We start from the raw sequence: 27,814 nt of genomic DNA, 5'->3' as shown, positions 1-27,814 counted from the left end.
TGATTTTTTTCTGTACTTTTTGCCCTAAAAGATGGGTTGCTGTTCCTCCCAGATCCAATAATTTCCTATAGATTATCATACACTTCCTTGGCTGGGTGTGTTCCAGATGCCTTATGGACCAGAAGACTCATTCTAGTCCACAAGGCAATGAGGAGCTTTGAAATGTACTCCCACGTACAAAAAATAAAACAATACCAGATCAACTTTTTATTTCTTTTTTCAAGAATTGTTGCATCTTGAATGTTGTTAATGTTAGCAGATTATCTGGGAAATTTCTGTTGCATATTGTGTGAACCATGAATAATTAAGATTCATGGAAGTGAGGTTTATGTAGTAACACCTAGAAAAAAAAATGCTGTACCTTGAGACATCAGCTGTCTTAATTCTAAGAATTTCCTAAATTGCTTTAGGAAAAGTAAAGTCTTTCATCCTGGACATCAGCTTGTATTATTTTGCTTGTTTGTTTGTGGAGAGATCACAAAAATACATTTCTTATAGTTTTTCTAAAATGTTGTATTCAGTTTTATTTCAAATAGCTCTGTTGCACCTGAAGAGTTAGGTTTCACATCTCCCAGGTTATTTCATTGTTTCTTTATTTTACTATTCCTTTCCCCCTCCTTCATTTAAAAACATTTTTGGAAACATGTAGATTTTAAAATAACTATTATAACCTCTCCAGATAATTTCACTTATTATAGAGATTAGAAATACAATCCTACTACTAACAACCATAATAATAAACTAAAGCATTTTTATACTTCAGTTTAGAAATGTGGAGTAGCCTTCAAATGGGACAAACACAACACCTATTAAGGCACTAGACAGCCTCAGTTCCCCAGTGTTAGAATGTAAAAGATGTGATTTCAAACAGAGGAGGGACGGGGGAGGGGTTAGAATAAAATGATGCTAGTCATTAAAGGTAGAGCTTTCCCTGTTTAGTTATGCCTGACTGTAGGGCACAGTGTTTTGACTGTAGGGCACAGTGTTTTGCATGCTTTTGAACTGTTAGGTGGGTAGGAGCTGGAACAGGAGCACATCCCATTACTCAGCACTTGGGTCTCGAACCTAGGCTGTCAGCTGATTTTTCCAGCTGATTTAAGCTCAGAGTCTTTAATCACTGAGCCATTGCTCCTACTTATAATTTATTATCATTATTATCCTTCTCTTATTGGACTCATTATTATAGAATAGAATTCTTTATTGGCTAAGTGTGACTGGACACACAAGAAATTTGTCTTGGTGCAAATGCTCTCAGTGTACATAAAAGAAAAGATACATTCATCAAGAGTCAAGAATCATCAGGTACAACACTTAATGATAGTCAGAGGGTAAAATAAGCAATCAAATCATACTAGGAAATAGTCAATATAAATTGTAAGGATACAAGCAACAAAATGACAGTAATACAGTGACATGTGGGATGGGTGATAAGGAGTGATTAGAAGATTAATAGTAATAGTAATGCAGACTTTGTAAATAGTTGGACAGTGTTGAGGGAATTATTTGTTTAGCAAAGTGATGGTGTTCAGGGAAAAACTGTCCTTGTATATAGGTGTTCTGATATGCAGTGCCCTATAGCATTGTTTTGAGGGTAGCAGTTGAAACAACTTATGTCCAGGATGTGAGAGGTCTGTAAATATTTTCACAGCCCTCTTTTTGACTTATGCAGAATACAGGTCCTCGATTGAAGGCAGGTTGGTAGTAATTGTTTTTTCTGCTGTCCTAATTATCCTCTGAAGTCTGTGTCTTTCTTGTTGGGTTGCAGAACCAAATCAGACAGCTATAGAGGTGCAGATGACAGACTCAATGATTCCTCTGTAGAACTGTATCAACTGCTTCCTTGGGCAGTTTGAGCTTTCTGAGTTGGAGCAGAAGGAACATTCTTTGTTGTGCTGATTAATTATGATTATATTACTTTGTTGTTTGTATTACACTAAGAGCTTAGGCATCAGAGACAAATTTCTTGTGTGTCCAATCACACTTGGCCAATAAATGAAACCTAGTCTAGTCTAGTCTATTCCATTTCATTTCATTTCATTCCTGCCCTGCTCTCCTCTCCTCTTCCAGTAATCAGCTGAGGTGGTAAATGATAGAGGAAAGAAAAATAGGAAAAAAATAGCCAAAATCAAGCAATGAGTTAATCCTTTGAGCCTTGGTGACACAGTGGTTAGAATGCACTACTGCAGGTTACTTCTGCTGGCTGACTGCTGCTGCAATTTGGCAGTTCAAATAATGAATTGAATAGAAGTGCTACATATTTTAAGGCATTTTAACCCCCACTTCTCATTGCTAAGTGGCTATAGTTTAATTAGTAGTTCACCATGCCTGTGAAAATCCTTTAAGTTTGTTGACTTTGTGTTTCACTCTCGTTGATAAAAAAGCATAGGATGACTGTTTTTTGTAGTGGTGCATGAGAAATCCCCTGGGTCAGAATAAACGAAGCTAAAGTTCAAAACATGCTATCTCAAAAGACTGCAATAAGAGAGAGGAAAGGAGCATCAACATCGCCACAAAAAAGAGGGATATTAAACCCCATGGTGACTCTCAAATAGACTCTTGATTTTCATCTGAATAATTTTAAGCTTCGTTGCAGAAGTCTTGTATTTCTGTAACTGGGCCTTCCTTTTCCAGTAAAAGTGTCTCACTTGTTTTGCTTTTGAAAGGCCTCAGCCCAAATAGATTGAAAGCATTAAAAGATGAAAGAGTAAAGAAAATAATTTCCACTGCTTGTTTGTTTGGGTTTCAACTGGGATCTTGCCTTTGCTCTCAACCTCGTAACCTTGAGCTTGGCAGTAGGCTTATCTGATGAACTCAAAATGATACATGCATTCCATAAACGTAGCAGACAAAATACCAATTATTCAGATAAATTTCTGTTTATCCTGGGGAGGAAAGAAACTTAGGGGTGAATGGCACTTTTTAAAAATTACAGTGACAACTTTCTCTTCGAGCCGTCCACAATAATAAGTACCATATTTGTGTGCTGTACACTTAATAGCAAAAATATTTTGTTGAGTCTGTGATGGGGAAGTGATCTAATGAACTCCTGAAGAAAAAAAAGAAAGAAAGAAGCAAAAAGAACTTAAACCCTTGTCCTCCTCTATTGATGGAATTTAAAACATGTCCATATTGTGCTTAGCATTGATGCTAGGATGGCCATCAAAACATACAGCGTGACATTTCAGGAATTTTTCAGTAAGGAAAGAAGTGGAAGATACAGAATGTTGGATGTCTTCAGAAAAAGTAGGAGGGTAAACAATGTTATATTCATCATGACATCATCATACAAATCACACAGCTCACATACTTTGCACAATGATATAATGTACATGTTGTCAATATGGTTCATACCAGATATTTAAGGAAAGAAGGAACTGAGAAATGAAGATTCCTGGCTGCTCTCTGAGCTTGGTTGTTTTCTTGTGAATGTTTCATTGCCCAAACTAGGAAACATCATCAGTGATAGTTACCTAGTTTGGGTAATGAAATGTCTGCAAGAAAACAACAAAGCCCAGAGAGCACCAAGGACCCCTCATTTCAACCCAGAGCTACACATATTCTCCTTAATTGGATGGAGAAAGATTGCACATTTCTGATCTCAACCCAGGTTTGAGGAAAGTTTGGTCTTCCATAAATCCTAAGTCCTATTTTGCCAACATTTGGAGGGTTATAGGGTTGGGCTTGAAATTTTCACTTTTAAAAGTTAGGTAAATGTAATTTTGTACCAACATCTGTTTTGTAATTCACAAGAAGTTGTCTTCTCATGTTTTCTGTTTTCTTAAGGGGGGATGGGTTCAAGTTTGCTTGGTTATTGAAGGTGGTAGAGCTGTTTTGTGATTTTCTGTTTTCTCCTTGGGTTGCTTTCTCTCATACATCTTTCCATCACTCTGAAATGTTTTTTTTTTTTTTTTGGCTTTCCATAATTTGCATTCTGGGAAAACAACAACAACAATTACCTTCTAGATCTTCCTTTTTGTGTAAACTGAAATATAAGAAGCCACAAGAGGCTACGGAGAGTTGAAGAGGCTACTAGATCATGAAAATAAGACAAGACACGGCATCCTTATGCATTTGTTGCCCCAAGCATGCAAAGATATTGTGCTACACCCAGGATAATTTCACTGCAATTCTTCTTTCTTTTGAAATAAATTTCAAATTCCAAAGGCAGAATCTCTTTCAACAAATTGGAGAACTGGTATGTCTATTCTAGTGAAAAAAGAAGGACTGGGTGACATGGTACCAATATTCCAGTATTTGGGGGGCTGCCACAAAGAAGAGGTGGTCAACTTATTTTCTAAAGCACCAGAAGACAAGACAAGAAACAATGAATGGAAACTAATCAAGGAGGGAAGCAACCTAGAACTAAGGATAATTTTATTGACAGTGAGAACAGTTAACTAGTGGAACAGCTTGCATTCAGTAGTGGTGGGAACCCAATCATTGGAGGCTTTTAAGAAGAGACAGGACAGTCACTTGTCTGGAGTGGTATTGAGCAGGGGGTTATAAGACTTCCAAAGTCCCTTCCAACTCTGTTATTCTGTTGAAAATTGAGGAGAAAATTAGCTAGGTTTTGTGCACAACACCAGTTAAGACAGGAAGAAGTAATTTGAAATGTGATTCCTCCTTAACTTTACAGTGAAGACATGAGAGGCTTTACATATTAAAAAACACATGCCTAAAAAACACAATTTCCCTGCTGCAAACTGACAGTCAGCCTAATAAAGAGAAGTCTAGATGAAAATGAAGGAAATACCCAATATTTACATATACAAAGCATTGAAACATGACTTAGTTTTCTTTTGCAATATCTACGAAAAACCTTCACATTTTTCCTGCAGGTGCATTGGTTTGATTTCAAGAGTTCTGACAGGTTAACAAAAATATAGTACTATGTTTTACATACTCCTTTCAAAGTTTAATTGAGAATGGTTTTATTTCTCCAATTGATTTTACCCACTCAGTCATTTGTTCAGCTGTTTTTTATAAGAGTGTGATTAACTGCACAATACTATATACTAAGTCATTATTTCCAGGCTTCTGACCAGTGATGGGATTCAAAAGTTTACTACTGGTTCTGTGGGTGTGGCTTGTGGGTGTGGCAGTGGAAGGATATTGTAAAATCTCCATTCCCTCCCCACTCTTAGGGGAAGGTTACTGTAAAATCCCTATTCCCTCCCCACCCCACTAACCTGCTTTCCAGCTCTGTTCTCCTGTGCAGGGCAACGAAAGAAGGCCCAGCCAATCAGCGGGGACTCGATGGGAGGCAGAGAATAGATGGGGTCGGGGCTAGTCAGAGGTGGGATTTTCTGGTTCACCGAATGACTCAAAATTTTTGCTACCGGTTCTCTAGAACTGGTCAGAACCTGCTGGATACCACCTCAAAGAGATATAAGCATTTTGTTTTGCCAATTATTTTCTTATAAATTATGATTAGCTTGTTCATTTGTATAAATGTCTTGGTCTTTAGCCGGTTCATAACATAAACTGATGAAAATGAAAAATGAGGGCTGGTTAAAGTGAATGGCATAATCCTTTCTGATTTCCCCATACCCATCCATTGATCTTTCCTTAGCAATATGCTTGGCTGAAGGTTGGTCGATCAAGACAATGCAGCCAGTTTATATTGAAAGCTTATATTGAAAGTCAGGTAGTGTATTCCAGACATTGACCACTCTGTTGCTGAAGTCGTATTTCCTGCAATCAAGTTTGGTGCGATTAACCTTGAGTTTGTATCTATTGTTTGCTCTTGTGTTGTTATGGTTGAAGCTGAAGTATTCATTGACAGCTAGGATATTGCAATGTATGATTTTATATACTATACTTAAATTGGACCGAAGGTGGGGTAGGAGAAGATTGGCTTAATGTCATCAAGTGAGCTCACTAATGAAATGAAAATGTGAGCCTGGGCTTATCTAGTCCCAGCCCAACAGTTTAACTACATAATTTTACTATATTGCTTTGCATTATTGGCCATTTGCTAAAAAAAATTGTTGAATGAAGATTCTGGAAATAGTGTGTCTTTGCATGGGGAGGATGACAGATGAAAAACATTCAGATTTATATATATTTGCTAGCCTGTTTTTACTGTCCACTTAGACAGCAAATGGAGGATTTAAAAGGATTAATTCAATGAATTATTTAAGTAAAGGCCACCTGGTAATTTTATTTAATTCAGTATTAATATAGCTCAGTCATAAGGCTTCTGATCTTATGCAGTTTTTGCATCCCTTGCATTTTTTTTAGGTCACTTACAGTGTCATAATTTTTCACATTTGCTGACTAAAGTATTGGAAAAAGTTCCAAAATTGTGTTTATTTATTTGATTTATTCCTTTGATTTATAGATCCTCTGATCTCAAATACATAACTCTTGGAAGTTATGTATACTTGGATAGACTTGAAAAGTACAAACTATTGTATTTCTTCACAATTGCTTGTGAACTTTCCCCCTTCATTACTTAAAAAAATTAAAAAAACCCTAAAACTGTGTCCTCTAATTGATGTCTTAGATGTTCTACAGGAAGGAATGACCCAAAATTCCAGGAACAAGACCTGTTTTCCCACATTAATGCATTAATGTGCTAAAAAGGAGACTACTATATGCACGTCTTCTAATCAAAGTAATTGCAGCTATTTTATTATTTCAATGAGCCCTTAAAATATTGGTGATGAGCAGATGTCATCACCACATAAATCTTGGGGTTACTTTTTTGGAATGGAAATATTTGTTTCATCCCCCTTTAGGCACTGAGCAATTTTCAGCAGTGGTAGAGAGCCATTGGATTTTTGCCGAGTTTCACTTTGGTTTTCAGAATGACTGCTGTGATGCTGAACGTCAGTGCAACAAGCTATGACTACTTTGTTGTCCTTCGCCTTTATTCCTCTCTCCAGCTGCTATGCTCAAATTCTGAGCACACTCTTGAATGTCACATAGATGCCTCTTTGATTAAGGTGTGCGGCTGGCCAAGTCTATCAAGCAGAGGATTATGGCTTGGTGACGTCTCAGTTGTAATTGAATCATAAACTCTGGAAGAAACCCTTGCAGACTCTCACATGTGGATTATAAATTTCAAAGGGAGCAATCCAGGAAAGAACAGGAAGGCAAAGTGAATGCCATAGTGGCACAGTGGTTAGGATGCAGTATTGCGGGCTAATTCTGCTGACTGCTGACTGCCAGCAATTCAACGTTGACTCAGCCTTCCATTCTTCCAAAGGCAACAAAATGAAATTGCAGATTATTGTGGGCAATATGCTGAGTCTGTAAATCACTTAGAGATGGCTGTAAAGCTCTGTGAAGCAGTATATAAGTCTAAGTGCTTTTGCTATTGCTATCTTCAAGATTTCTTACCACCATGACTTTATTGATACCACAGCACTCCTATCAGTTTGAGATTCCATCCAGGGCTTTCTTTTGAGAACTCTTGCAGAGAAGAATAGATCTGTGCAGAGCTGGATAAATCCAGTGTATTTGATTGAAGTAGACAAAAAAAATGATGGTCCATTGATTGTTCTAATGGTGTTTTATATAAGAACATTGCTTTTTAAAATAACATTTTTAAATGTCTGGAGTCTTAAACCAAACTCTCAAGAAATATTTTTCGTTTTGTTTTGGAAACTCCCATTTCTCAATTATTTTTATGTGAACCGTCTTCATTTAAACATTTTTAGACCCACATTTCCTGATGCAAAGTTCATTCTTAAACCACTATTTATTTGATATACAACTTTTGGACACATGCCTTATTTTCATATTCTCTCCGCCTCTTCCACCTTTACTTCATCTTTTACCACTTCGTGGGTTGAGGCAGATGCAAAGTTTTGGTTCTTGCTCTTCTGGCAGTGTCAACCATCATTAATTGATTCTACTGTAGTGTGTCTCTGATGTTGTCTCTCCATCTTCTTTTGGGATTACCTTGTGTTCTTTGACCTTCTCCCCTTTTTATATGTGCCTACTATGATATGGAATCCCATCAATATTTTCATATTGATCTTTCTAAAACACCAGATTTTTATGCTTGGTTATAGAGATTCAGTCCCGAAGAGTTTTCTTTTGGGGCTTTTTCAATGGTGGTATCCTGCACTTGACAAATTGTCCAATAATTTCTCCTTCTTGAGGGAATCTTGGGAAATGCAGTCACTCAATGTCTTTCCCCAATAATTTGGTGAAGGTTTTCAGAAGGCCATTTGTGCATAGCTCTATTTAGGGTTCCCAGAAGCCTGTTGCCTGCCTATGGAGATAACACTGTATGTGATGAACCAAATCCCCTTCTCGGGTTCCTCTCTTAATGAATAGTTTGTAGGGCACTTGAATCTTTTTTAAAAACATCTTTCCTGAAAGGGTAAAAAAGGGGGACCAGAGATGCAGAAGATTAAAATGAATCATGAGGATGCTGTCAAACATACAGGAAAGCAAATGTCTTTTGAGATCATTCCATAGATTTAATGAGTGCATTAATGCACCTCTGTTCCATCACATTTAGTGTGTTCAGCAAAGACACAATGACGATGACAGCATCAACAAAAGAAAGAATACTGCAACCTTGAAGACTGTGCCAAAGAATTAACAGGGAAAAAAAATGGTTAAAAAGAGGGGCTAGCAACAATGTGTACTTGAAGAAACATTTAATGTGGAATTTATTAATATATGGAAAGCAACATGGAAGCCTTGAATAGGTAACCTTATAAACATTAAGTAAAATATAACAAGACCTTCTATTTTCGTTTTCTTTTTTTAAAATGTCAGGATGTGGGGCTGAGAAGTTGCTGTTACATAAAACCCCTCAAAGTATTCCTGAAAGCATTGCATTGAACTGAGCCCTAGTTATTTAATATTGGAAACCTGGAAAGAGGCCAGCATGAAGGATTATGCTTTATTTTGCTTTAAGACAAACTCATGCTTGTACATCTACAAAAAAGGATTTGCAATTGTTGCTTAGGCACAAAATTCACTGTCTGAATTGTGTGGGTGGGTGAATTATTTTAATGATACCAAGTTAAGAAGCTATGAAGCTTCAAGATGTCCCATCTTATGCAAATATGCAACCACTTCAGGAGAACCTATGTCAATTTGCTGTGGCCAACTCACCATGACCAACTTTCCATGACCAACACACCATGGCTAACTTGCCACAGCCAACTTGCTGCAGAACAACTCATTGCAGGAAAATAGAATAGAATAACAGAGTTGGAAGTGACCTTGGAGGTCTTCTAGTCCAACCCCCTGCTTAGGCAGGAAACCCTACACTACTTCAGACAAATGGTTATCCATCATCTTTTTAAAGACTTCCAGTGTTGGAGCATTCACAACTTCTGGAAGCAAGTTGTTCCACTAATTAAATTTCTGTCAGGAAATTTCTCCTTAGTTCTAAGTTGCTTCTCTCCTTGATTAGTTTCCACCCGTTGATTCTTGTCCTGCCTTCAAGATGCTTTGGAGCATAGCTTGACTCCCTGTTCTTTGTGGCAGCCTCTGAGATATTGAAAGATTGCTATCATGTCTCCCCTAGTATTTCTTTTCATTAGACTAGACATAACCAGTTCGTGCAACCGTTCTTCATATGTTTTAGCCTCCAGTCCCCTAATCACCTATGTTGCTCTTCTCTGCTCTTCCTTCTAGAGTCTCAACATCTTTTTTACATCATGGTTTTTACAAAGTTACACTAATATCAAAGAAATAGTAGAATAGAATAATGAAAGATAGGATGCAAAAGGAGGAAAGAGTTAAATGTAAATGGCAAAAATTAATTTTTTTTAAATTTTTTTAAATAATTAAATAGAATTGTTAAATTGTCTCATAGCAAGTTGTCTCATGGGGAGTTGGCCATGGGGAGTTGGCTGTGGCAAGCTGTCCTGTTCCAAGCTCTGGAAGAACTCCAGATGTCTGGGCTTCACAGCCAGCTCTAGCTACCAAGAGAACCTTGGAAAAAAAGGTCTAATGCCAAATTTTCCCCTGCCAGTTGAGATCTGCTTTTGATGGAGAAGAGGAAAAACTGACTAATTTGAAAGATCCTGGAACACAATCCTAAACATAATCCTTCCATAAAATTTATATAGGATGGGATTCTCCTGTCCCTATAGTTTGAAGATTGAACTATAAGTACTCTTGCAAGAAGGATGATAGAAATATCATTGACATAATCACACTTGGACCCATCAGCTAAATAGCCAACCCAAAATTAAGCCCTAAAGGCTAGTCAGAACAACAACCTCAAGATGGATTGAGGAGCTACATTACTCTAGATCTACATGTTGCAGATTGAGTTGATAGCCATGTGATGCTCGAGTAAGCATTTAAGATCATTACCTAAAGTTTTGATATGACTATAGATGCTATTTTACCTGATATCAAAGGGCAGGAACCCATGTCTTTCACTCACTTATAAACCGTGGTATCCAAATACCTGAAATTACCATTTGCATGATTATCAATATTGCTTTAAAACAACAATGAACCTTTGGAACATAGAAACTCAGTTTCCTTCATTCCCAAAATTCACCGGGTGACTTTGGATCAGATGGTTCTTCTCAAAGGTTTGGTATAAGCACAAAGCAGGTGCTGAGATAAGAGAACTCTATCTCAGCAGGAATTTCTTGAAAGAAAGGCTATGATTGAAATAATGTCATTTAGAATTAAGTGAGAACCCATCAATTGTGGCTGGTTCTGTTAGTCATGGTTATTCATAAAACTTCTAAAGGAAATCAACCCTGACTGTTTTTTGGAAGGACAGATATAGAAGTATCAAATACTTTGGCCACCAAATGAGAAGAGAAGATTCCTTGGAACAGACCCTGATGTTGGGAAAGATGAAAGGCAAAAGGAGAAGGGAGCGGCAGAGGATAAGATGGTTAGATAGTGTCATTGATGCGCTAGGCATGTGTTTGGGCAAACTCTGGGAGACAGTGAAAGATGAGAGGCCTGATGTGGTCCATGTGAAGAATCAACCACAATTTAGCAACTGAGCAACAACAAATTCATAAAACCAAGTCTCAAAAAGGGAGGGGGACAGGAGAATCACATCCCACTGGGGAAAAAAAAGTAAACATTGTTCACTGCTCAGAATTGCTTTGCACAACACGGGCAGCCATATAAATGTGATAAATAAATAAATAGCAAAGATGTAGAAATCCAAGCCAGGAGACTGCACTTAAAGTTCACACAGTCTGTAGGATCATCAACTTGTAAAACAACATGCCCTGCTAAACTTTATTTTGCAGCTTATCTGAAAAGCAGCATGATTCACACTGCGAAATGGACTACGATCAAATTTCCTTTCATTGGACAGTCCCCTGCATCAGCCATCCCCCTACCGTTTTTTCTATTCACGCCTTCTGATGGCTTTTCTCTTTGCTTAACAGTGTTTTCCTGTCCCTCCCACACATTTATTTTCTTTTTCTTTTTTTAAAGTTATGCCATACTGCCCATCTTTAGGAAATCCACAGACTAAAAGGCACATACGGAATACAACAAGAAGTTGCTCCAAACTCAAAGAGGACTTCAGCGAGGGCATTATTAGCTGGGAAAATATATGTTTGGTTATACAGTGAATGGGCTTAATTGAATTGGTACATGATACTAATGAGACAAATGTAATCCTGATGGAATTTTCTTCCATTAAACCTCACTTGAAAAAATAATGAGGAAATGCTAATCAAGGAATGGGCTAAGTGTACTAGCTAGAAAGTTACTCTGAGGTTGCAAAAATTACTTTGGGTGAAACTGAAGCATTCTATTCGCAAGATCTAGATTTTCCTAGGTTTTAGAACAAAGTTAGGTCCGAAGAATCTTTCTCTTTATGCTGCTTGTCCTCCTTCAACTTGGCTCTTTTTTTTTGTCAAGTGCTAAAAAAAAATTCATCTAAATATTGGGGGTTTGGGGGTAAGAATTGCTGATGCATATGAGTGAGAAAGAAGTGTGGAATATATTTCTGTTTCTCAAATTCCCAGAATTTTTGCATTAGTCCACTAGAAAGAGATTGCAGAATTAGACTGACCACAAAAATACAGGTATAAATTTAAATAGGCAGACAGACAGAGTTGCAGTTGCAGTTCAGATTTTATATCTCAACCCAGCCATTGTGAGTTGTGAGTGGTTTTTTTAAGTTGTGCAATATGGGAACCCATCCAATTTTAATTTAGCAATCCTTTGATAAACAAACCATGGTGGATTGCACAATGAGAACCCAGCTACTGAATTTCATCACTTATTTCACTGTTGTTGGTGTTGAGCAGAAACTGTTCTCCTGGATATTTCAAGTAAAGTTTCACAACAAGGCCCATAGTTTTGTGCTACATTTTAGTGTTGAGACTTTTGAAAGCAGAAACTACATGTAAATAAATCAGGTGATTGAACCATTTGTCAAATGACCAAAGTTCTTCGTAGATTACATGGTTAACAAAAAGATCTGGAAAGCAATAAAATATAACTGTATATATTATAACACCGGAAGGATTTGATTGCTTTTATTAATGAAATGAAATACGGTGTATTTGGTCAATGACCAAAATCAAATAGATGAACTAAAATACTGGTATAACAAAGATATTCTTCGTACTTTGTATCAGTACGAGCTTTCCTGATTCAAAAGTAATATATATTTCTGTACTTGTTTTTAATTAATAGGATTTGTTCTACTGTGGGGCCTGCAAATTGATCCAGTAAAAATCTCAGTAATGTCCCCTTAAAGACTGCTGTAATAGTCTCGATTTCAGCTTTCTATCAGATTAAGAGCTGATTCACAAAAGCAGAAGACAGATCTGAGACATAACCGGTTGTTGTGGTTTTCAGACCCAGAGGGTTAGACACTGCATCTTTGTCTCAGAAATGTTAGGTGTAATTTGATATGGCAGCACGTACTCATGATTAATGGACTCAATCTCCAATCTCTAGATTAAGACTGACTATAGTGCAAACATCACAGCTAAACCATCTGCCCTGTTTTGTGATTCTTTTCCCTAAATTCCCTCCTAGTCTTTATTGCTTTGTATCACTTGTCAAATGAACCGTTCCACTGATTTCCAGAACTTCCAGTGTCTTCTGTGAAATTTGAATTCAGTTGTTGCCCACCTTTGACTTTTGAGTTTCTTTCTTTCTGTTCTTGGAAATGACACAATATAGCTTTCTTGTATGCTGCACCATTATTACTCTCATGGTGATTAGTCCCTTGGAAGTCTAATACCATCTAATGAATTCATGGCTGAAAAAAAAGCAGAAATTATTGGCTCACAGTGGAGTCATTTAACTATTATACCATAGTGGCCTTAGAAATAAATCTATGGCATGTATTGTGAACAGAACCTTATTGCATAGAACTTTTTCACACATTTTCCACTGAAAATCCAAAACTTGTAGAAAAGGATTCTGGGATTACATTCTGCTCCATTCTGAAGACATGGACTGTTAGAAATTCTGATTATATAAAGCACCACATAGAGCAAACAAAGAGTACACTCACCATGTGCTTTACTGCTTAATTGTTTAGCTGTAAGAGGAAACAGGAAACTCTACTTGTAACAAAAGAGCATAAATTATATACCATAGATCCAAACTTGTGAATACTGCCATCTACCAGCTTGAATACTACTGTAGTTGTTGCATAGAAATACATTCCAACAATGAATTACCAACATGAACCAAATAGATATTTGAGAAGTAATCCTTGGGATTCTGAAATGCAGATTCCAGCAGTCCCTGATAAAGTTCCTTCCTAGTTTGTATAAATATGAACCTTCTTAGGGGATCATGCTTTTGAGTGAATGAGATGATAAATTAGGGAAGAGCTATGTGTTTTGTGGATGGAGGCAAATATATGAGCCTTTTGCCCCTTTTTGTACTTTTTGCCAATATGTAAGAAAAAAAACCCATCTATCTCTCTCTCTCTCTCTCTCACACACACACACACACATACACTATGCATATATAAATAAAATGTGTCTCCAAGGTTCATAGTAGATCCAAGGTTCTAGATCAAGGGTCTTCAAACTTGGCAAATTTAAGACTTGTGGACTTCAACTCCCAGAATTCCTGAGCTAACATAATTGGAGGAGGATTCTGGGAGTTGAAGTCCCAAGTCTTAAAGCTTTCAAGTTTGAAGACCCCTGTTCTAGATGTTTCTTCTTTCTCTTGCCCCCATGTATTGTGATGGATTAAGGACCATTTCTTGAGGAACAGTGGGAGAAACACTGGTAGGTTATTACTGTGATGGACCAACCCAACCTCAAATCTTTGCTCCTTACCTTATCCAGGGTAATCCTTTTAGGATTCAACATGTCATTATCTTGTCTCTTGTGGTGCCTCAAGAAAGTCAAAGGCTGAGTTGTGTCCCTCAGTTTTTCAGAAGATGCCAACTCTTGGGCTAGACTGAACTTCTCCAATCTTTTCAAGATTTCCAACTAGTTTGCAGAATGGTAAGGCTCTGAGAAATTATATTTAACCAATGAATAACACATCAGGCTGCCTATTTCCAAATTAAGAAAATGTATGAATCCCCCTTATAACTGTGACCAACAGTTCACATACATAAAAATGCAAAGCAAAGGTTTGCAACCTTACTAAGGGATACATTAAAAACAGAAGTTGAGATGATCAACCTGCAGAACATAGGCTCTGTTCCTGATCTGTGATTCCTCTTGAAATATGCATTTTCAATGTCTGGAGAAAAAAAAATGCCATGTACCCACAAAACAACAAAACACAAAGGGCATTATGCCTTGATTCTGCAATCAACCGCATTTCTTTAAATTGAAGATAGCAAATGCAATTTAGTACTGGCTTCATATTTAATGCTGCCCCTATGCTAGGAATGAATACTGTTACGCTAGAAACCCATCTGATGTTTCCTTACCCAGCACGATTGCCAAGCTGTGTTAATCTATGTTCATAGCCAACTAGAAATAAGACAATCCAATGACAGCTGGATATATTTTAATCCTGCTCTTAAAGTCTTGCTTACAATTTTCTGGTTCAGGTGGCTGAAACACAGTTTCTGCTGAGCTCTGTGCATTAGCTTCTGGATTTATAACCTTTTTAGGATTTTTACCGATCTCGGTGCTTACTCCATGCCAACTACTTTATTACTCTCAATAATCGGTTTATATACCCTACAATGTAAGAATGTTTTTTTTTGTTCAAAATAATTTTGAAAAGCTATTATAAACTGAACGCTGATTTTGAACAGCGTGATGGAATTCCCCATCCAGTTGTAAGTCAAACTCAAGAGGCAAATGGGTATTTCTGGAAGAAAAAATCCAATCTATTGTCCTTGCAGTATGTTACAAACAATGCAGCTAATTTCCAAACCTGTTCCAAACGTTTCCAATTGGGAATGACTGAGATGGTTTAAAAATGAGGAAAAAATGCTAACAGCTCTAAACTTTGATGATCACTGATGTCATGTGTTGGAAGTGTTACTGTTTCAGACACGAAGGCTATGTAGAGAGTGGTGAGGACAGCAGAAAAGATTATTAGATGTTCGCTTCCTTCTATCCGGGACAAGGCATACAGTATAAGCACTGGTTGACCATGATCTGCAGTATTGCCTGGGATGCTACACATCCTCTCCATGACTGGTTTTCTTTGTTACCTTCTGGGAGGACACTTTGTGGTATCTTAAACAGATCAACTAAATTCTGTAATAGCTTTGTACCATGTAGTATCAATCTTGTTAACTCTCAAGACTCTTTTTTTCTATGTCTTGTTATGCTATGTGTTCAAAATGGACTACGATTAATATATATATGTAAAAACACACACACATTCTTTTGAGAGCAGGCATCTTAATTTCATTTATAATGTGTGCTAGTGTGTGCACAGAAAAAGTGACAATGAAGGGTCTCTTCTTTAATGAAAAGGAAAGAAGCGAGGGAGGGAGAAAAGGAAGAAGGAAGGGACAGAGAACAAAGTGAAGAACAAAGGAAAGAAGGAAGGAGGGAAGGAAGGAAGGAAGAAAAAAAGGAAGGAAGGTGTTTATTAATTCCTGTTCCTTACTATTATATAGATAGACACTTGAATATATAAATATAAAAAAATACATTACAGTTGGTCTCTTGAGAAAAAAGGAATGCTTTACTATATTGCAATTTTCATGGAAAATCATTTATTTTTTTCCTTTTCAACCACAGATTATATGAAAAAGCAGTAATTTAACATTTTGGCTTGGAGTTTTGGAAAAAAGGATGACATCTGTAATAAACAATTCCTTTGCCATAAGCCTTCTTTTAAACTTAGGAAGAAGTAGGCATTTTAACTGTGGTTTTTGTACAATAATTTGGATGTGTATTCTGTCGATTATTGAGAAAATTAGATCTTGGGCAATGTCCTGAGCCCATGCACTAATCTCAGCTACCAAATTGTATTGTTTTAATGCAATTAGTGGCAGAATTTAATGGAGAGGTCAACATGCTGGAAAATTAACCATAAATTTAACCAATGAAAAAAAAAAAGCCACTCTGTTAGATATTATTGTAATCAGTTCAGGCAGCTATATATGAATTGAAGAGGACCATATATGGTTTAACAGTTTCTCCTCTGATTAATGTAGTAGCGAGTTATATTTTCATGACTATTGGGTGAAATTTATTCAAGATATGTTTTCTCTCCAAGTGGCAAGGTTTTGATGGTTCTTATTTCCCTTTGCAAAATGCTGATGAAAGTGATTAGCAGCCCAAAAAGTTTTTTTTTTATTCTCACAGAATGAAGAAGCAATAACCAATTACATAATACGAGGGTTTATCATAGGTGTCGGAGTTCAATTTTAGCACCATTTTAATTTTTTTTTTTTTGCAATCCGATATGAAAAAATTGGACATTATGTTAATAGCACATTATAAAGAAGATATTGTTACATTCCTTAGTTATTCAGACAGTTAACCATAGACACAATTCTAATGTTTCATTAGATAACATAATTCTAATGTTTCATTCCCATTGTTCTTAGCACTAACTTAATAGGATGAAAAGTGGTCATCTGCTTTTGTTTCTGCAGAATTTCTGAGAATGCCTATCTACTACTTCCTTTGTTTATGAGATTTTATCCTGTATAGTGAGATAATTCTGTATCTCTTAAAGGATAATCATTTTCTCTTGTTTAGCAGGGTTTTATCCTATACAACTTCTTTCTTTAAGAAGGATTTTTTAGTCTCTTAGATCAGCCCAGTGGTCTTTCTTTTGAGTAGATGTTGAAAGGGACCATGGAGTTCTTCTAGGCCAGGGGTTCTTTAAACTTGCCAGCTTTTAGACTTGTGGACTTCAACTCCCAGAATTCTTCCTCCAGTCATGTTAGTTGAAGTCCACAAGGCTTAAACTTGCCAAGTTTGAAGACCCCCTGGTCTAGACCAACCCTTTGCTCAAGCAGGAGACCCTATACCACTTCAGACAAATGGCTGTCCAATCACTTCTTAAAAGAGATGTCCAGCATTCAGTTAGAAGTAATTGTATTCAATAACCTCATAAGAGAGGAAGTGGGATTGTAGATTGGGTTGTTTTTTAAAAAAAAAATCAGAATGGGAAGAGCCAAAATTGTATTGGAATTTGAAAACAGAACACTTTCAATATTTACTTATTTGTCAATTAAACAATTTTAATAGCCATCTACCAAAAGAAATTCTAGGTAGTGTACAAGATTTAAAACTCGAATGTTAGTATCAACTTCCATTAAAATAGAGGGGAAAAAAGAACAAAGATGAAATCTCATACCCATCAATAAAACATAACCAAACTATTAATACCTGGGCCAGATCTTCATTTGCTTTTGTGAACATGCCAGAATAATTGTTGAACAATTGCAATCTAACATAAAGTACCATCTTTTTAAAAAACCCAATGTTTTCTATGGCATTAAAATCAACTGTAAAAAAGAATAATAAAGATTCAACCTGAGATATGAATACTTCATACTTTTTCAATCTTAACACCAGCTTTGCAAATTTGTTCCACCAAAGAATATTTTTTTAAAAAGCAGGACAACAAATAATACGTTTTTTGACTGTTAAATTCCTGCATGTGTAGAATCCTGTTCCATAAATCCTCTGCACAAATAAACGTTTCAAGAAACATGTTATGGAAAACTGGACCAGTGTGTCTGGTTCACTTCAAGGAACCAATATTCTAGATTTCATAGTTGCAAATACCCAAAACAGAAGGCACAATAGGAAATTGAATCAAAGACATTTGCTTTGTTGGTCTGTTCACTTCAGCAACTAGACTCTTTTTTCTCCCTTTCCAAATGAAAGAGTTCTGTCATTCATATCTCTTGCAAGAATGGTTGTTAAATACATGGAAATTGTTTCAAGCAGTAGGTCAGTTAATTACAGCATTTTAATGCTTCCCTTGTAGAGCAGCAATTAATTTAACAGCATTTTGCTGGATTTCTTCTTCTTCTCTCTCTCTCTTGGCATTATCAGTTTTAAAATCATCATAATTTGAGGCAAATAGTGCGGTTTTATTTTATGTGATTGTTCCTTCAAAGATCTTTATTTAACAAATGTCAGGGCTGAAGGTCTTTTTTCTTTTCTTTTTTAAAATAATAACCGTCTTCTGCTTTATTATTAGCAGAACCGGAGGCACATTGAGAAGCTGAACAAAATTAGTATGAGCATCCTGTTATGTCTAGATTGAAGACTTCAAGTAAGACATGAAAGAGACATGCAGGAGATCTCATTTGTTTTTCACTTATCTCTGGAATGGAGACAGGAGACATGGTAAATAGGTTGAACTAAGAGGCCATGACAGTATTAATATACATGCAGGCTTTGCAACATTTTTAATTAGCTGAAGTCAGCCTTCCTTAGCAAGGTGAGCTGGAAATGGCATTTCCTGCTGCTTAACTCTTTGTTTTGCTTTGTCCAAAAAACCTCCTGAAAATAGATGTAGAGGAATGCAGAGTTTCTTGGAAATTGCATACATATGTTGCATCAGAGAAATATATGGCAACATTTAGGCTAATATGAAATAAAAGTAGATTACTATTGCAGTGGTTGGAAGATTGAAAATATTTGGGGGGAGGATCTTTGCTTTTTTCCTTTCTAAATTGGAGGAATTCTCAAAATAGAATTTTTTTTCTCTGTATCAAGAGTGTCCAATTTTGGAAACTTTAAGACCTGTAGAATTCAACTTCCAGAATTCCTCATGGTAGCTGGAGAATTCTGGGAGTTGAAGTCCACAGGTCTTCAAAGTTGCCAAGGTTGGACACCCCTGCTCTATATGGTTATGATTATTTGTCAACTGGTCAGGGTTAGGGTTCAGATGGGTAAAAAATATTGTAATGCACAAATTGCACGGAACCCCAGATTAATTGTTCTCACTTATTAGGAAATTTCTAGATTCTTAGTTCTAGATTGTTTCTTTCCTTGATTAAAGGTTCAGTAATAAAATTGTTTTAATCTGTTTAGAAGCCCAGTTTGAGGAGATAAGACCCACATTGGTTGTTGAAACATAAATGCATCTAAGGATTTAACATTTTCTTCTTTTTCTTAAGCTTCCTTTTGTTATCTTCCCTTCTTAATGGATTTGGGCCTTTAGCTAGGCTCTCTCTCTTCTCAGGTACATGGTACATAAACAGGGTAACTCAGTTGTATTCTTTTTTTATGGAACCCTGGATATTCCTAGAAATCCTATCTTCCTGCCTCTTTATAAACAGATTAAAGCAATCTTGTTACTGAGCTTTTATCTCAATCTGAATGAGGCCACCATGATGGCTTTGAAGATGTGTTTTAATTAATTTATTAATAATGGTTTGTTTTAATGCTTTGTTACTGTGCTACTCTTTGGCATCCAGAATCCATAGGGAGGTAGCCTAGAAATGCTGTATTTATGTATGAATGCATAAATAAATAAATACAAAATTCTTTTTCAAAAGAGCAAGATAATTTCTCTGCCTGCCAAATGCACACACCTTTTTTTTAATTGGGTGGATGGTGACTGACAGAAGTAAAAGCATGTAATAAGGAATCCCCAGTAGGATTAGGATGTGTTTGCAAGGGAGAAGACAGTGGCTTCTGTTCTCTTGCTTCCCCTTTGCTCTTTCCTTTGAAGCCATGACAGAATTGTAGCAAATGCCCCAAACAAAAGAAAGCAGACTTATTAGAAATTTTCCTCCAGCAGGGAACAACACGTCTTCTGCCTTTGATTTAACGGGCTTCCTCCTGATGTCTTCTTAGATCTCCTGATCATGTGAACATGCCAGAATTTTGTTGATGTGTTGTTGGTTAGATTGGGTTAGAGGAAATAAAAAGAAAGGGGTAGGGGAACTATGTAACTCACTGAAGTCCTGAAATTTTCACTGTTAATCGACATCATTGAAGTTTAGAATTTTGTTAATGAAAGCTGAGGGATCACCAACAATTAGAAAAGAGATTTCTAACTATTTTTGTACCCCACACCCGTTGCTAGCACGCCTCTAGCTTTTTTTAAAAAAAATGTTTATTAATATAAAGGTTGCATCACTTTTTTTTCCAAGCCAGTATAGTAGAGGTTGGGCACCCTTTTGGTAGTCATATTGGACACTAGCAGTGTGGGAAATGCAGAAAAGGTGAGGTTGTGGTTGCAGAAAACTTGGAAGTAGTATTTATTTATTTGTGGAATTTAGAAGGCCACTCAATCCATAATGCATGACTCTTGGTGGCATACATTAATAAAAACCCTTTATACCCCCCCAACAAGGTATAAAGTAAAGATTTCCCTACCCAGTTGTGTCCGACTCTAGAATGTGGTGCTCATCTCTATTTCTTGGCTGAAGGAACCAGCACTGTCCAAAGACATTTCCCATGGTTATGTGGCCAGCATAGCTATACCCTAAAGGTATAGCACAGAATGCTGTTAACTTCCCATCAAAGTGGTACCCATTAATCTACTTGCATTTGCATGTTTTTGAACTACTAGGTGGGGTGATGTAAGGGAGCTCACCCCATTGAGTAGTGTTTGGGTTGCAAACCGGGGCTATCAACTTAACTGTTGAGCCATCATGGTCCTTCAAAACAAGGGGAACCTAAATGATATAAAGTGAGGGAAACCATTTCATGCTTAGCTGAGACTAGAAAAAAACAGATACTTACCATTAGTGGGATCCTACCTTAGTTGCTACCGGTTCGGTGGCAAACCACCACTGATTCTTGCTCTCCAAAGAGAATGGACTCGGTCATCATCAGTGCATAGGAGCAAAGTTAGGTAAATCAATTTGTACCTCAGGGAGGTGCTCATTTCAAGGGCAGGTGGAACAACAGAAAAGGGAGATCTCCTAAGTCCTATTAGATGCCATGGTGATACAGAGGGAACATGGAGCTTGCCCATGAAAGACGATATATCAATTTAAATATTACTTGTACAATTTACACGTGCTTTCCTCCTTTGAAATGGCAAGAAATGGTGCTATGAGTTTTCAGCAGCCATGGGGAGATTAGGAAGCTATTAATTGTTCCCTTTATTTAATCCATTACATGCTTATCATTTATCCCTTTCATGACTGGAACTACAAGCTGGCTGTTAGATTTTGTAAACTGGTTGGCAGCAGAGGTGAGTCTCTACTCTCGGCCTGCCTATCAACTCTTCCATGGCTAGCAGAGTGGCACAGAAACAGCAATGGAACCAGAGTCACCAGTTGTTGTGGTTTGCCGGCAGCAGATGTGGTTGGTTGAGTCTTGGAGAGTGAGGACTCAGATGAGGGGCCCTGCATATGATGGAGGGATGGGGCCAGGACCATCAGGAAGTGGAATGTTGCCTTCAGAGATTGGGGAGGATGGCAGGAGTGATAAAGAGATTCCTGAGGAGCCTGTGCCCAGTGCACATGCACGCAGGACTGTTTGAAGGAAAAAGCAGCTGCAGCAGCATGGGCGACTCGGGAGTAAGGCTGCAAGGTAATGGCCCCTCCCTCAAGAGATAAAAGCCAGCTGAGAAACTGGAGTTCTTTGCAGGAAGCAAAGAAGTTTTTGCACTCAAGCCTTGTGGACCTTCAGAATATCTTGGTTGGTGTTTGGAGACTCTTTGAGTTTGAAATCTTTCTTAGTAACTTTATCTAGTGTTCTTGGTAGCCTTACACCACCTTGGCAAGGCTCGTTCTTATCAGAGATAATTAATTTGAAACAGCCTTTTAAACATGAAGGAACAGAATTCGTAAAGAATCATTAAAAGATTTTTCTGTTACCTCTATTTCGTGTTTGTTTCCTTGGAACAAGGTTTGGGTCAGAACAACCTGTCTTTAAACTTTTATGAAGCTTTCACTGAATGCAACCATTATCATAGTTTCAAGAAAAAGTTTTAAGCCACTGCCCTATTGTGGAATATTTCTTTAATCATATATTCAGCCCTGTTTAAGCTTATTAAGTATGTTCAGCCGTGTTCCATGACTTCTTTTCCAATTTAACTATGCATTCAGATTATAGCAACAATTTTTATGAATGCCTATATTCCATTACATTCCTGATAATGTGTTGGGCCTGTTTATAAAAACCAAAGGCATACTAGCTATCTAATCACTAATTTCCTGATTAATTGGATGGGCAACATTCCTCCTTTTTAACAGAAGCCTGGGACCGTATTTTTATAGTAGGAACATTGTTGCTCGTACTTTACATATAGATGGCATATTGTGCAGGAAGTGTGCACCATAAAAGTCCTTCGTTGTCATTGGCTATGGCAAAATGCAATAAATCATTCACATTTTCCTTTATGATTGGTAAAACCTATCATAAGTTTAGACATAACTCAGACCAAGATGGCCAATTTCAGAGTTTTCCTCATGAATTTATAGTGGAAGGCAGAAAAATGACTGCTTATGCAGCTTAGAACAGTGGGGGCCAGGAATCATACTATGATGTCAAGTACAGTACTTTGCCTTCAATTTGCACTCAGAACTCCCAGGGATATCAAGGACAGTATATAATCCGGGGAATTATTTTTTTCTGAAGAATGAGAAAGGAAATATGCATGAGAATTTGCAGTCACGTGAAAAGCAATTTTACACATTTTGAAGCTTCTCCTTCTCCTCCCTCCCTCCCTCCCTCCCTCCTCCTCCTCCTCCTCTTCTTCCTCCTGAAAATTGCTCCAGAAAAGAGCAATTAAAATGATCATGGGACTGTCTGAAGTCTAAAACATATGAAGAGCATTTGCAGGAATGTCTAGTCTAGTGAGAAGAAGAGCTAGGGGTGACAATAGTGGTGCTCCAATATTTGAGGGGCTGTGTTTAGGTAATTCTCCATTAGGAGAATGAGCGCATACAGGGAGACGTATTTGAGATTAGTGTTTGACTAATACACACACAGCACACAGATACACTGTACAGTAAATGTAGGTTTTTACTAACAATAAAGGTTTTAAGCAAAGTTCAAAATAGGCAGTCCAAAGTCATTCACTGGTAAGATCAATCAGTTTTTAGTCCAGGGATAATCCAGTAACAAAGTCCAGTGTCAAAAACAGTTCAGTATCAGACTTACATCAAATCCATGGAATATCAGTCAATTAGGAAAAATGGAAAGGCAATACTCTCCAACAGGAGGAAACAGAGACTTACTCACACTCTCTTCTGAGACTAAGACTAAGACAACCCAGGTTTCTGGCTCCATATTATGGCTGTTTGAGAAACCACACCCAATTACAGATTTAGTATTCTCTTAAAGAGGCAGTATTAAAATGTCTATCCTGATTTATATATTTCTAACCCAAATACTTGTTAGGTGACTTATATTCCTAACAGGCTCCAAAGTACCAGAAGACAAAACAAGAAACAATGGATAGAAACTAACCAAGTAGAGAAGCGACCTAAAACTAAGGAAAAATAGCCCAATGGTGAAAACAGTTAACTGATGGAATGACTTGCTTTTAGAAGTTGTGGGTGCTCCATCACTGGAGGTTTTTAAGAAGAGACTAGATAGCCATTTGTCCGGAATATAATAGGGTCTCCTGCTTAAGCAGGGGGCTGGACTAGAAGATCTCTAAAATCCCTTCCAACTCTATTATTCTGTTATTAATTTCCAAGCCCTAATGAAACTTTGAAAAGATGAACTATATTATTATACTATTATAATAGAACATTTTAAATTAACTAATGCTTCCCATGAACTACAGGTTTTTGCTGTCCCAAGGCAAATGGAAGGATATAGAGCCATGATGGCGAACCTCTGGCACGCGTGCCAAAAGTGGCATGCAGAGCCATTTGTGCCAGTACGTGAGCCACAGGCAAACTTACCATGCTGCGCATGCACGCACCTCACAGCTGATTTTCAGCTGGTTTGAGGCCTTGTTCTGCCTCCCAGGCTTGAGGAAAGCCTCTGCAGCCTGAAAAATAGGCCCGTTTTGTCACTTCCTGAATTTCTGGAAATACCGGAAGTGATGAAACGGGCCTATTTTTCAGGCTGCAGAAGCTTTCCTCAAGCTTGGGAGGCTGAAAAAGGCCTCGAACAGGCTGAAAATCAGATGGGAAGTGCAGTGCAGGTAAGGGGGCGGAGGATTGTGAGCGCATGTGCGGGGGCATGGGGGGGCATGCACATTTCCTTCTGGGTGCTGGCCTGTGAACACAAGTGTACAAGAGCATGCACAATTTTTGGCACAGGAGTCCAAAAAGGTTAGCCATATAGAGATTGGTCTTGCCTCTTAAACTGGTCAGTCTCGTACACAAGGATGGATAAAAGTCATTTTTCCATTGAAACCTATGTAGCTCTCCCCATGAGGCCTTCTTCCACTCATATTTGACAAAGCTTTATGTCTGCAATCAAAAGCTCAGGAATTTATTTTTTATTATCTTGGCATTAAAGGTTTTACAACTCAGAAGTGAAAATGAATCTTGCTGCTATTTTTTTTAAGTACTGTTTGTTCTTTATTTACTAAGAATAAACTGAAAAAGAAACCACCATAATTTCAAAATTAGCTGAGACAAATATTCAGAGAGCTGAGGGAGGAATATTATTTTATTTAATGCCCTGGGTTACCAGTATTTGGGGCAGCGAGTAAGGTAGAGCATACATAAAGATTGCTGATCTTAGCCTGATATGGAGCCTGTCTAGGAAAACTGTTTTTGGGATTCTCCTAAATGCTCACTATGTCCCATGTTAATATAACTAACATGTAATCTTCTGAAAATTCTGCTTTTTCACCTATAACTGTACAGAACCTAAGGTCATCTTGAATATCACATGGTGGAGAGACAGGGTATAAGAGAAGCAAACATTCTTCTAAGTTAGATTTCTCACTTCTGAGAGAAAAGTATGGCAAATTAAAACATCTTTGCAGAAGTGTCAATGACTCTGACAAAGATGAAAGAATTGATGAGTAGACTAGTTCCAGTGGTGGGATTCATTTTTTTTTACTACCGGTTCTGCGGGTGTGGCTTGGTGGGCAGGGCTATATGGTCATGTGAGGGGGTGGGTGTGGTTATGGGGTCATGTGACTGGGGGTCAAAAGACAGAAACTCATTTTCTAGAGGGTTGCACTTGGTACCTTGGATTGCTATACTGTTTCAAAGCATCCTCTGAAGCTGGGTCTAGTGCCAAGGTTTGTGGTCCTCCCTTCCTCTCCTTTTTCCTTTCTTTCTTTCTTTCTTTCTTTCTTTCTTTCTTTCTTTCTTTCTTTCTTTCTTTCTTTCTTTCTTTCTTTCTTTCTTTCTTTCTCTCTCTCTCTCTCTCTCTCTCTCTCTCTCTCTCTCTTTCTTTCTTTCTTTCTTTTTTTCTTTCTTTTCTTTTCTTTTCTTTCCACCGTAATCATTTATTTTAGTCATGGAGATTAGTCGTACCTTTGTAAAGGTGATTTGACATCCAGAAAACTGTTGGAATATTCTTATGATTCTCCTACTTTAATCACCAATATAATTATAACGCAGCTAGTCTTAAACTTAAACAAAGAAAAAAAAAAAAACAGCTGTAACAACACTGAATCACACTTGCACAGGAGTAGGTATCGGTACTGTTGTATTTTCAAGATTATATTAGCATAAAGATTTGTGTAACATATTTCTATGAGTATTTGTTTTCGAATTCAATCCTATAATATCTTCCAAATGGTTGAAAGTCACTTTGAAATCAACAGGATGTATGCTCAGCTGCAGCATCAACAGTATTGACTGGTACATAGGTAAATAAAACATAAGAACATTCAAGATCTTTCAAACACTTATATAGTCTGATTTTTAAAAAAATTATTTAGCACATGGTGATGTTACATTAGCCAGGAGACAAAACAAGCTAATACAGAGTAGTATTTGGTTGCCTAAGAACACTGGCCATTCAGTTTATACTCATGCACCATGGATGGTGCATCATCGAAGGTGCACCACAGGGGATGAGCTATTCCGTACCATATAGTTTGATAATAGCAATAGCAATAGAACTTAGATTATGTACCATTTTATAGTTCTTTACAGCCTCTCTAAGTGGTTTACAGAGTCAACCTATTACCTCCAACAATTTCAATCCTCATTTTATCTACCTCAGAAGGATGGAAGGCTGAGTCAACCTTGAGCCTGGTGAGATTTGAACTGCCAAATTGCAGACAACCTGCAGTCAGCCTGCAGTACTGCTCTTTAACCACTGCACCACTACGGCTCAATGAAAAGGATTTAAAGCCAGTGTGGGAACAAGACCAACAAGTTAAGAGTACAAAAAAGCTGATAAGAAAAAAAACATACTGCTTCCTTCTCCATTTGGGGGCATGTCATATGTGAGAACTTCCACTCCTAGGATTCTCAGCCATGACTCCCCAAACAGGTGGAAGGTTGTTCTCTTTGGAGGTTAAGTACATAATAAAAAAAAATCTGCTGATTGGAATTAGACCCGATAGACCCAAATGCTATCAATTGCCATATCCCCTTTCCTACAACCTTCTATCTCATGCTTTCAGACTGAGAATTTTCAATTATTGCAAACCACAGGAAAGGTATTGAAATATCTACCCCCACAATATAGAAATAAGGTGTCTGGCACCTTCACCTACCATACGAGGCTGAAAGTACAAATACCAGCCAGGTTGTATCAATCTGTACAGCAATTTATTCCACAACTTTATATCATGTGTCATTTTCTGCATCGTGCAGTGTTGCCGGGCTCTGTGAAGCAGCACTCAAAATTCACCAGATGATGACCTGTGCTATAAACTAGATCTAATGAGCCCCTAATTCATCTTATTAGAGTGGTCTGCAAACTTGATATAGCCTATCTGAAGTATATGATAGTTAGGATCCTATGCATACCTTTTGTACTCTCCTATATCCATGTAGTATTCCTAGTCCCTCTTTTAGATTCCCTTTAGACTCTAGCTTTTTATATATGTCTCCTGTTTTCTATCTTCTAGCTTTTTTAGCTTTTTATTTTTATCCTCTGTGCCTTTTAATGACTGTATATCCCCACCCCTTATGCCATAACCCTATGATTATGACTGTAATGAAGATTTGATATGCTTAGTGTGTCATTGGGGAAAAAAAAAACTACTGGAAAATTCTTCTCATATACCACCAAGCTGTGTCAACACAAGACCCCCTGGTTCTTTTTCAAGTCAGTGTTCCACCTTACAAGAGACCTATCCATGCATGCAGCCAAAAGACATCTGCTATTACTTCAAATAATAATGATATTGCAAGAGGCCAACTTGTATTTTTCAATGATACCTTTAAAACCATCAAACCAAAACATCTGCCTATCACAAGTCCTTGGGAAGGACTAAAGAGATGAATAAACATGCCAAATCCAATCTAAATACCTGGTTGACTGTGTGACCAATCATCATCATTGTCATTGTAGTAGTAGCAGCAGCAACAACAACAGTGCACTGTAAGATCTGTAAGAAATATCATTTGCAAGCAAGAACTGATAGGATGTAAAATAGAGAAAATCATAGAAAATGAAGAAGC

This window comes from Pseudonaja textilis, chromosome 11, assembly GCF_049901715.1.
Source record: "Pseudonaja textilis isolate UNSWEBS1 chromosome 11, rPseTex1.2, whole genome shotgun sequence".
NCBI classification, from domain to species: Eukaryota; Metazoa; Chordata; class Lepidosauria; order Squamata; family Elapidae; genus Pseudonaja; species Pseudonaja textilis.
The sequence above is the reverse complement of the archived record's forward strand: the minus strand, read 5'-3'. Positions refer to the sequence as shown.